The 12,822-nt window shown below is 34.2% G+C and overlaps 1 protein-coding gene across 1 annotated transcript in view; it reads left to right on the top strand.

The window, feature by feature from the left end:
• Positions 1–12,822, top strand: part of Oatp74D (Organic anion transporting polypeptide 74D) — a 116,830-nt gene that overhangs the window by 2,677 nt on the left and 101,331 nt on the right. The window contains exon 2 of the mRNA XM_067347269.1: positions 2,911–2,950. The gene's annotated coding sequence lies outside the window, so the exon portion shown is untranslated. The remainder of the gene's footprint in view (positions 1–2,910; positions 2,951–12,822) is intronic.

Below are 12,822 nucleotides of genomic sequence, written 5' to 3'. Positions count from 1 at the left end.
TTCTCTAATGTTAAGAATTTCGAGACGTCTCGCAGTGTTTGGTGGGGAGGTTGTTTACGTTAACGCACTTAACCTGCGCGCTCCATATTTCCTCTCTCTTTCTCTCTCTCTCTCTCTCTCACACACACACACACGCGCGCGCGCGCGTCTTATCTATTCGCACACATATTGTTGTTTTATCTCCATATTCTTACAAATCCTAATTCTCACAAATCTCGAAATTGACGAGACTGTCTTTGATGTCTATTGCTCCTTCATCATTCGCACGATGATACTTGATCGGGATAGATCACGTTCCGTGAGCAATTTGTACTAGTGAAACTAAATAGTACAATAGAATTTCTTATTATTACATATATCAGTTTTATGCCTTTTTAATGATCAATAGATTTTCTAAAATTTTACCCTGAAATAAGTTTTGTGTAATAGAATTGATAAAATAACACATTCGTCGATAAATATATTGAGATTTTAAAATGTGCTTATGCACTATTTTAGTAACGCAATTAAAATATAATTTACATAAAATGTAAATTAGGATGTTAATGGACGCTCATTTCTCGATTTGATTTTCTTTGTGCTATTTTTACCATTAACGGCTCATGTAATTTAAGCGGGGGCGATTATTTTGGTACACAATCGCGCGTTTGCATTAACGAGTTCTGGTAAAGTTTGCCGTAAAGAATATCGTCATCGTCGTCGTCGTCATCACGGAGGTCAGAGTGCTGAGACCCGTAATACGGACGTATGTCCGACTCAGAAGTAAACACAGAAATAAACGTGCCAAATGGATCGGTGGCGAATGCGCGTTGAAGGAAAGGCAGAAAGACGGAAACACGACGGAATACCGTGTGCCTTTGCGTGACGACTTCCTCTATGCGTATACGCGTACAACGAAAATAGACGCAAGAGGAAGCGACGACCGGAGTGAGACTTTTTAGCGACATGCACGCATCCGCGCCAGGACTTTGTTCTCGCGTCTCGATATAAACTGTGAAGCAAGCTAAATATGCAAATTAATTTTAAATTTGGAAGTGTATTTTATTGTCCTATATATTTCAATGCCTTTCTACAAGCATTAATCACAATTCACTGCGATTAAAACTTTTTTCCGTCAAAATTAGAAATAGACAAAGTTAAATTTTAGACAACTTTTATTTATTGATACAACTCTTGCAAGTTATATCTTGGTTTCCGTTGATCTGTTTGCAACTTTTGGATTCTTTATTTATTTACAATTGAAATGTACTTTTATGTTCTGAATAGAATTTGCGCGAGGTTTAAAAAAAAACCTATTTTAAAATATGGAAGATTATTTACATCGTAGGTCGATGATCTCCGTGACTGCCGGTCGTATTCCACAAATGTGGATCATTAATTAAAACATTAATCGCTATGGGTGGCGAAAGAGGATACGATGGACCGGCAGACGTGTCGAGAAGCGTCGAAATAAAAATATCAGCGAACGACTTCTGCACCGGAACTTTACGGTATATCTTATCCTGTTTATGGCACCACTTGTCGTAAATGCAGGATTGTTTCGCCCGTTATATTCAGCTTTATTTCAGGGGGTGCAGCTCGATGTCCATAGTGTGCATGTGTCTGATAATGACTATTATTCTTCCCTTGATATCTAAAAATTAGCAGAAATTTGCCAACGACGAGAAGTTAAACAATAATCGTAAATATAATGTGTCCTTAAATTACAATAATTCGCGATATATAATTTATATTATGTATAAATTTTATCACTCGTGAGATGGAACTTGTTGAAGAAAGTTAATATATGAAAGTTATATTTTTTAGATCGACGATTTTTATGCTTAATAGTATAACTTTTAATAGTATTTTTAATTGTGTGTTTGTATGTGTGTAAATTATAGTATGATTTTAACATTAACAGATAATGACGTGTTTTTACTATATTATTAATAAATAATAAAAATTACAATAATTAGAATTTTTATTATTTATATGTAACAAGTATAAGTTTTTTATTAATTATTTTTTAATACTCAACAAATATATTTCATGCAACGCTAATCAGATAAATACATATATGCCAATCAGATCGCTTTTTATAAAGAAAAATATTTAATATTATTCTTCACTTATTGCATCCGATAAAATGACAACGCATTTAATTATCCCCACGTCAAACGAATACGATTTACCCGTGCAGCTAACACGTGCACCCATGTGAAAATGATTGACAGAATGTCGGAGCAACAGCCTTGTCATAAACAATTAAGCACTGTCACAGATGCGGGTGACGAAACCGGCCATATGTCTTTCTGTGTCTCCCTTTCTCCCTATTTCTAACCCTCTATAATAATAGGCGTTTGTGTGCCTACAAGGAAATTATTTCCAACAGCAAATGCCATTAGCATGCATAGCTTGTGTACATTCGCTGTTGTATATTATTATAAGTTTATAATAAGTATTTTATTTCAATAACAAAACTAGTAGTTCTCTTCGCGATCGATCAATGATGAATATTTCTAGCACTGTGGATTGTGTGTGTCGTTCGTTATACTGACTTAAATATTTTATATTAGTTGAAAAGTCCTTATCGAGTGCTAATGACACAGAAAAAGCATTCTTTCTGCTATATGTGTTTATAGAGAAATATATCGACGTTACTTATATGCTACAGTATTAAAGATATCGAGAAGCCATACATTTTTAACTTGCACAGTTTTAGTTTATTTATCTACTGTTCTTAATTTTTTGTCTGGACAATTTTGGCCGCAAATACACATAGAATTGATCCGATTTTCTAACTGTATATATGCTACTGTAATATTTTTATTAGGTTTATGATATATATATGTTTTATTTCAAGATTTTATAAATAGAGCAATATTGTTTTGAAAAGTATATTTAATAAAATTATTTTTTTGATTGCAGGAGGCACGCTCTACCCTTGTTCCTGACTAGCAACGATGCGGTGAGTCTAAATTTCCTTCTTTTTCTATTTTGCTTTCTTTTTCTCTCTTAAACGTGCTCTTTTTTCGACCTCTGTGAAGTTGGCCCCCCATTTTTCAAAATTGAAAAAAATGATTAGAGTTCTGGATGCCCCCTGAGGAGTTCTAGAGTTCTCAGACTATTTTAGAAAGAATTCTGCCATTTAAAGTAAAGAAAACACCATTTGAAAAATCGGGGGGCTAACTTCACGACGCCCCCCATTATGTAAAAAATCCAAATTTTTTTATAGTTCTGAGTAGATTTGAAATAGTTCTATAGTTCTAGACAAGTTTCAAAAATAGTTCTGCTTGAAATACTACGTACATTAAATTTGAAATTCTCGACTTAAAAAACGAAAAATAGCGAGAACTCGTTCAATTTTGATTTTAGCGTTTCGAGCCTTAAGGATAATCGTTAGAATTTGTGAGGGGCTATACAAAACTTTCAATAAAACTGCCGGTTACTAAGAAAATTTTTGTTAGAAATTTTTTTAACAAGTAGAAAAATTTCTAACAAAAATGTTCTCGGTAACCGGCAGTTCTGTTGAAAGTTTCGTAGAAATTTTTTTAACAATTAGAAAATTTCTAACAAAATTTTTTGCGGTAACCGGCAGTTCTGTTGAAAGTTTTGTATAGCCCTTCACGAGTTCTAACGATTATCCTTAAAGCTTAATTTTGGTTTTAGCGTTTTGAGCATTAAGGATAATTGTTAGAACTCGTGAGGGGTTATACAAAACTTTCAACAGAACTGTCGGTTACCGAGAAAATTTTTGTTAGAAATTTTTTTAACAATTAGAAAAATTTCTAACAAAAATGTTCTCGGTAACCGGCAGTTCTGTTGAAAGTTTCGTAGAAATTTTTTTAACAATTAGAAAATTTCTAACAAAAATTTTCTCAGTAACCGGCAGTTCTGTTGAAAGTTTTGTATAGCCCTTTACGAGTTCTAACGATTATCCTTAAGGCTCGAAACGCTAAAATCAAAATTGAACGAGTTCTCGCTATTTTTCGTTTTCTAAGTCGAAAATTTCAAATTTAATTTACGTAGTATTTCGAGCAGAACTATTTTTGAAACTTATCTAGAACTATAGAACTATTTGAAATTCACTCAAAACTATAAAAAAATTTGGATTTTTTACATAATGGGGGGCGTCGTGAAGTTAGCCCTTCAATTTTTCAAATGGTGTTTTCTTTACTTTAAATGGCAGAACTCTTTTTAAAATGGTCTAAAAACTCTAGAATTCCTCGGGGGGCATCCAGAACTCTAATCATTTTTTTCAATTTTGAAAAATGGAGGGCCAACTTCACAGAGGTCTTTTTTCGTCATTCGTTGTTTTGCGAGAAAATAATATGCTTGATATTTTCTATTGAGAGAACAGAAAGCTAAGGTTTGTCGAAAATTAAGACAAATGAGAAAAGTCGCTTACTAATAGCGATCGCAATATTTAAAAAGATATTTTGTGTAATTGTTTATATAATTGTTAGTCAAATTTTTTTGGAAACTAAAAGTTTGAAAGGAATTAATTGCAAATAAAAACATGACGTTGTACATTACTTCTAAAAATGTGCTTACGTAAAATTTTGAATAGATATCGAAGTAATCTGTTTGCGCTTTTCATGCAGCGTCTGTAAATAACAATGATCGACAAGCCTTAATTAAATTGGTGGAGGAAATTGATAATGTATATCTTTCACTGACGAATACACTCGTCAAAATTATATTTACATTGCGTAAATACAGTGTTGTGCCTAATCAACGGACCTGTCTCCGTGAATGGCTTCATTATTTTAAATGCTATATTATTTACAAAGACGTAAAGAGGAAGCTAGAGCGAGGAGAAAAGTATATATATATATATAAAGTATTTTATATATATAGCAATGTTTTTTAAACATACAATGCCCATAATTCATATTATTTTAAAATTTATTGAAGTGTTAAATTTTAATCTTTAAAGATCAATAGCCATCTTTTGACGGTACAAAATTTTTGTATTTCTTGGAGCAAAGTATTTCTCTTCTATCCAATTTTTGTATATACGAAACATTATCTTAAGTAACAAAACACGAAAGAGAATGTTTCTTTAAATTTTACAATACAGTTGTGGACGCCACAAAAATAGATATTAATTCCAAGGTTGATATCACGTATGATTATTAAACTGTCGTAACCATTACAGTTGCGTTACGTTAACAATTACGATACAATGTAAGCCTTTGCCTTACCAAACAGATAGTTAATTGCGCGCTATTAAACGTCCAGCGCACAGCTCCGTTCGCGTATCTCGTTATATCCGATCAATTTCGTTTCTTCACGCTGGAAATGCGTCACGAGCATTATCGGGTAAATTGAAAGCATTTGCGTGGCGAATCGAAGGTTAGCGTTTGCTACGACTGAGGCTATTCAATCTTGTCAGGCTCGTTATCCTTTTATCGTAGCGCTTCAAGCAGGTATGTCGATGCTTTTATTGTGCTATCTTCTGTATGACATACGACCTCGGCCGAGATTTGCTACTCTTCAAAGCTGACTAGTAATCACTTATCTTTTTCGATGTAGTTTTAATAGATTTTATTTATATCTAAATAACATAGAATTGGACATGTAACGCGACCATTTTATAAAAAGGTTTTATATGTTAAGTTAAAAAACATGCAAAATATTAAATTAAAACATTTCAAGAAATTGAATTTTTCTAATTTATCTTTCAAATTATTTATTAAATTCATCCTTAAAATTAGTGCATTATAGATTACTTCGTGATTTCTGATATGTATAAAATATTATTCGAATATTCGTAGACATCGTTTTAAATAATTGAACGAAAGGGTTAAATTGAGAGGGTTCAAGCATCAGTGTGTCTTTCTATGCGGGATTTTCACGTAGGTTCAATGCACTCGGCGTTGTCACATGATAAGGGCCTTGCATGTGCACGCGACGTCATATTGCTAATAGAGCAGGTCTCGATCGTGGCTCGACCACGATAATGAAACAAATGAAAAGAAATGACAGCACAGATGAAGATAAATGTTCTTTGATATACTTACTAGTCTCGATCTTCTAAAAGTAACAGAAATAAATGAGCTAAGTAAATCGAGTTTAAGTATTTGACAATATATGTAATAACTTCCGCATAAATTGTAGAGTCTCTTAATTATTTGGAATTTTTTATTTATGAAACAAATTTTTGGTTATATGCAGACAGACACATGTATAAAATGTTCTATACTTTTATTTTTTTGTTATCGATTTTTTTTTAAATACAAAAATACAAAAGTATTTATAATTTCAATAAAAGATCGATAATCACGGATTTTTGATTATGAAATTTTGAGAATATAAAGTAATAATTTTATTTTTAATATAATACTTCATTCTTATATTTGATTCTATTATTCTTATATTTGATTTGAGGTGGATTTTATTTTGATAAAATGTTGATTGAACGCTTTGATATTTAAAGTTAAAAGTTAGTGAAAATATAATATCAAATTAAATTTGCGCAGTGTAAAAAGTTTAAATTGTTCGGAAATTTCTGAATGAAAAATAGTTGGGGAGAATCGGGGCAACCCTATATTTCGAATGTGTTTTGACGTTTCGTTTGATATGGGACAAACCTGAACAACGAAGGCAATCCGATCGGCATCGCGAATCATGAATAAACCTGGTGAATTTGAATAAAACGCTCGTTAAAATGATTTGTCCCCCGTCAGTCGTTCGACTTCAAACGAGGCCTCCTAAATTCGCTACAAATATCTGACGGCGGGTCCTTCGGCACCGCGAATTTTCATTCCCACCGCTCATAAATCTTTGTGAGTGCGCGCGGTAACTTTTTGCGAACAACACGCGGGAAGTCCGATATCCTGAATTTAAATTACGCTTAATTTAATTCGTGGCTGCGCTGCGATTAAGCGCGATATTTCGCAGTGTGGTGTTTAAGATTCTGATGTAAATACGCCTCTCTTATATCGAATCGATATCTACGAATTTTTAGACCAAAAAACAGAAAGAGGAGAGTGGAGGGAAAAAGAGAAGAGGAGAGAATAAATTCAACGCATTGAGCGTCTCATTCCACATTCTGGAAAAAAGCGGGTCGCGTAAACGATTCGATTGCCGTCAGGATGACACTGCTTGGCAAGGACGATTGTCGCCATCATTGTCCATTGGCCTAAATCGTGGTGTAGCTAGTCACTCTGTGCAGCATGCTAATTCAGACGAGGAGAAATGCTAATACTTGTATCTTATTTTAGTCCAACGTCAGTATTTCTTGTCAGCGCCGAGTACGTTAATTGGGACGATTTAATCGATTACGTTGCTTTGATGTGTCTCTCTTAATATTCTTCTATCTCATAATTTCAGTATTTTAAGACTTTTGTTTTCGTTATCCTGTATTTTTGCAGACTGTTCAATCATCTGGCACAGTGATTATCGGAAAATTAGTCTTGTTGATTACCTTTTAAGCTGTTATAAAAATATTAGTGCGGAGTTCTCGAGAATTTTTAAATACGTATTTTTAATTATTTAGATGGTAATTTATTTGTTATTCGAGAGATTCGGAAAAATTGGCGTAGGAAAATTAATCTGGTTTAACGATGATATTGCGCGCGGGAGACTAGGATAAATCGCGTGTCGTTGCACATTGAGTTTCCTACATCCATGACTCTCACGGAGTAATAACAGGTTGTAAATCGTGCGCGCATACTCACATATATATGTATACATATAGATATACATGTACGGAACTAATTACGGTCTTGAATATCGAGTTTCTCCGCTCGCACTTCCACTTTCGTAGAGAAGAAGAGTCGGTACATCTGCGCGCATGATGCATTCATTGCAAGTCGGGGCAGCGTGAAAAATTTGGTGTTCATGTAATATTGAGTACCCGTAGCTGTGGGAAACCTCTGAGGCTAAAATTACCACTGACGTTAAAGAAGTAACATTGGAAAATAAGAATTATACGTATCACTTTGGCAGAATTACTCTAATAAAAATTAGAGTTAATCAAGTTTCGCGAACTCTCTCGTTAATTTTATATCTGTCCATCTATAATTAACGCATAACACATTTATTCCGCAGAAAGCTGAGCAAATCTATTCTATATCAGCCGCAAATTACACAACTTGTAAATATCATACGCATTTAGACAATTGCAAACTGTCTGTGAAAGTGACGCAAATAAAATTCTGATTATTTTTTATAGTAAAATAATGACTTAAATAATTACTTAATTGGTACAATATGACAGATTATATTATTATCTTATTTAATTAATGTAACTCTCTTACTCATAGAACTTAATCAAACTGCGGGAATTAATAGCTAAAGTTTAGTAAGCGATGAATTAACTTGCATTTAGTGGAAAACGAGGTGCACATGGAGCGTGTGCGATTTCGAGCTTTCATGCGCCACGCTCCAATTCGGTTCTCGAAGACGGCAAGTTCCTTAAATCGTCGGAGGTGACGCTTACCGGAACTCGATCGCGCGATGCGCCAAGTTCGTTCCGCGAAGAAGACGAGCGGCAGCATTTCGGTTTATTCGTGAATATTTATGCGTGACAGGTGCGTTAATCTATGGGCGATTTCGGCGCTGCAAATACTTGCACGATCCGCAAAATAGACTGCTTGAAGTGTAGGCTATAAAGCTATCATCTCGATCGAAAGTTACATCGATCAGTAAGCTATATTTTCACGAATAATAAAATAAAGAATGAAGTGGATGATAAGTAGATAGTTCTTTTTCTTGTTATTCACGATACTGAAAAGTTGAAAATGTATAGTATTTGAATGAAATATTAATACGCGAGACGAAATACTCGTTGATAATTAAAATGAATACAAGAAGATATCTAACAGTACATGTTTATAATGAACACTCATAAAATACTACAGAGAAGATAGAAATTAGGAAAATAAAATTTTTTTATAATAATTAATTAATTAATTAACATCTTTATGATGGAAATAATTACCAAATTCATATGCCATCGAATATTGCACATAAAATATTTCACATTCTTCCGCAGTCATTGTATTCTGTGTAACAGTCATTGACTTTTTTTTAAATGTTTGCACGAAGCTCTGGTGGGGTGATAAAAGCGAGCGAGTTGTTAAAAAATAGCCCAAAAGCAACTTTCGTGTTCCCGTTATATCGCGATTCAGGATGTAGATACATCATTCGGTCGGGTGTTTTCTCTCCGTACAGTAACTGGGCTAATCGTTTGAATTCGTGACGTACAAACTTTACGGCGGCTGATCGCACCCTAGATTGCACTACTAGTAGATAGGAGAGCAGCTCTCTCGGATTTTGCACGATATATTACTCGAGTTTTTCCTTTGAATTCCGTCATTCTCTGATTTCTTTGTCGTTGCCGATATTTGACGAAGTGTAGTCGAGCAATATCCGATCTCGGCGTGACCCGATTCCACTCCGTGAAGCGCATTTCAATTACGAGGGTGGCACGATTAATAGTTCCACTTTTTATCCATAACCATAGATATTTCGAATACTGCAGCCTGTCAAAGCTGTCACACGTAAATGGTGATGTTTGGTAAGTTTTCATTCATATGAAAGATACTCAAAATAAATTTATTCTGTCTGAAAGATGAAAATTGATGTTGTGTACCAAACCATGTTAAATGTGTCAATCTCTATTTTCCGAAAATAACATTGACACGAAAAAAATGTTTTTAAGAGATAGAATGGAATTGTAAGAAGCATTGTTCTAGAAGCATTATTTTTACGATATTCTTTGGTGAATTTAGATTCGATATTTTTCATTTATTTATTTCATAAATTCATTGATGTGGATTAACATTAAATCTTTTACTCTTATCTCAAAAAAATATTTTTTAAATATTCGCGACTTAATAAAAAGCCTTTTCAACTCAAAATAATTAAAATCAGCACTTTGCATTCTTTTATATAAAATTTCTCATAGAATAGCTTTCTTGGAATATGAATATGTTCCACGATCTAGATCACACCTTTTTTATTACGAATTTGATCAGGACATAATGACGCGGATTCCGTTTCCGTCGTGCGTTCAGTTGCGTTTACGCCAGGATTGTTTTCATCTGACGAAAACGGCCCGTCGTGAAAATAGACGACCTCTTCTTCTCTCCCTTGCCTCTTCCATCTCTCTCCCTAAAGCTGTGCAATGCGTGCGCGTGTGGGAATGGGGATGATGCAGTTGGCCTGGATAAAGGTCGGTGGCCGACCTAGCCCCCCGGCGCGAGCAAACCGACCACCAACAGCTCTCTCTCTCTCCTCGCTGCTATGCCACCCATCTCAGTATTGATTTTGTTAACCTTCTAGATTCTAGCGGCTTTCTCTACCCCTTCCATTCTACCCCAATCCCCTCGTTTCTCTGCGCGACGACATCCCGCCGTCCGGCTTACTCGGCGTTTCTCCTCGTATCGGGCTGGCTCTTCGCGTTTTTCCATCTTATATCAAAGATAATTCCTGTGAACTTTTATATTTTTGGAAACAGGAGGAAAGCGAGGATAAAGTTCATTGGATTTATTGAAAAATTTCTCAAAAGTTGCTAAAGTATGTATTACAGTCGTTCAGATAAAATTCAAATCGCAGATCTTTCTTTTAATTAAGATTCTACAGAAATTTTAAAATACCAGTAAGTGATGGATGAGTTTGAAGAAACGATTCATCGAAACTTTTATTGATGAATTAAATAATAATTTGTAATTAAAAGTCTAATTTAAATTATATACAATAAAAGTGTTATGTCAATTTAAAATTTCAATAAATATGACGGTGTCAATATTTCTTGCGAAAAATTTCTCCATTTCTGGAGAAATATTGAGTAAAATTGATTTACGTATTCTATCATTTTATCTACTTATATCCATTTCATCTTTCAAAAAGTATTTGCATAAATATTTCTTTCTACAATATCTCTCTCCTATTTGAATAATTAATAGCGCTCTATAAACGGGACTCACTATTGTTGAATAACAATGTTGCTTTCGTACTTTCATTTAAGTGGAACACTTTTTCGCAATGTCGATTGTGGAGATAGAGAACTAATGTACCCCGAGAAAGCGGACTATAGTGATATCAATCGAAGATAGTAGCGGTGTCAGATGTAACAAGGCGAGTATCTGAAACGGCTGATCTAAATGCGGCTAATTAAGTTAGAATCGTTTTGGTATTGCCGCTTTCGCCTCCGCTCTCGTACTTAAGTTGTGCTAAACGAATATCATACACGCTATACCGGGTTTTTATTGTAATTTACGATTGCAAGGCACTCGTATTCTTACACCTACTCACGAGTTCATTCATCGCATTCATTAATGTATACCTACACTTTCCGCCTTGGAAGTACGATGCGTTCTGGTCCCGAGTTACGCTGCACTTGTGTTACAACGCACTGTAATTCGCAGAGTCAAATATATATTATTTTACAACGCCTTTCATCAGTGATTAATGATGAGTAATTCACTAACTTTATTATGTTTTACATTAATTTTCTGAAACGATTAGACGAACGTAGAAGAAAAAGAAGAAGTTTGGTGTAGATTTTCTTATGAGTTAAGTTTAATAACTTCGCACGCACGCGCGCTTGTTCCTTACACGCGTATGTATAATGCGAAGCTTGCTAGCAGAATCCTAATGCCGTGTATCTGTGCCACTGTGCGAATTGAATTTCAATTATACGGTTGATTTACTTGTCATTCACTTACATTCGCGGCTTTTGGCGCCACTCCATTTTCATCGTTGATCGTTGTAAGGTATAAGTATTAATCGTAAACGTAATGATTCTATAGAAAAAAGAAACAAAGAAAAGAATATCCAGGAATATCAGGAAAGATTTTTACTATTTTATTTTTACTATTTTATTTTTTTAGAAAGAAATATTGAAAAGAGAAAAGATGTGTTAAAAAATTGAAAATTTACTTTTCGAAATATCAATCTAATTATTAAGCGGAAAACTAGACACTGATAACTAAAAAAACATATTGCACTTATTTTATCAGAAAAGAATATACTTTAATCTCTCGTAATTACGAATTTTTTTATATTAAATAATCTTTATGTTAGGTTGGTTTATTCGATTATGTTTATATGTATATATACTTTACATTATTTTTAAAACTAGTGTAAAATGCAGTATATGTGTATAGTATATCCATAAATAGCAGATCTGTTATCTCCATAAGCTTATTTGAATAGTAGCATTCATGCATTTCCTAGATAGATGTCAAGGAGCGCGATATATGCTTCATTTGCTAATACTCCCGCAGTTCAGCTAATTTAACGAGAATGTGTTACTGTCAGCTGCTACGGACATACATATACATATATTCTATGCGAGATATGCACTGGTGAGGCATCGTCGCTCTGTTATCGCTCGAAGAATCGGTCACAACCTTGACGAGTGCAATGCGCTCGGTGTCGACGCGCGCATGATTGATAAAAAGGAATCTTAAATTTAATCTTAATTACGAGCTTTTAACGCCGACTGCCTTTATACGCGTTAAAAGAAAGCGCAAAACTATGCTCAGGAAAGTACATAGCGCATAAAGATAATTAAATAGTATGCAATTTTTTAAAATAATTTTTATTTAAATATCTTTTACTTTACGTTAACTTAATTTATTGAAACTATTTTTATGACAAATCGGAAACGCTCGTGTTTCTTTGCGAGCAAATATTTATTACTACAAAAATGTTAAACAAAGGAAATGGAGCGCGATCCTATAATTTTTATGTTAAAGCGCGCGTGTGCTATCAAACGTACCTCAATGACGACGTGTATGGGTGAAGAGAGCTTTTTTTATCGGTCTCTCCTGTTATAAGAAAAGCCGAAGCTCTTTCCACCCCGACGAGGTGGAGACTCCG

The sequence above is a fragment of the Linepithema humile genome, chromosome 1 (genome assembly GCF_040581485.1).
Source record: "Linepithema humile isolate Giens D197 chromosome 1, Lhum_UNIL_v1.0, whole genome shotgun sequence".
NCBI classification, from domain to species: domain Eukaryota; kingdom Metazoa; phylum Arthropoda; class Insecta; order Hymenoptera; family Formicidae; genus Linepithema; species Linepithema humile.
Note: the sequence above shows the minus strand (reverse complement) of the source record. Positions and strands in the feature narration are given on the sequence as shown.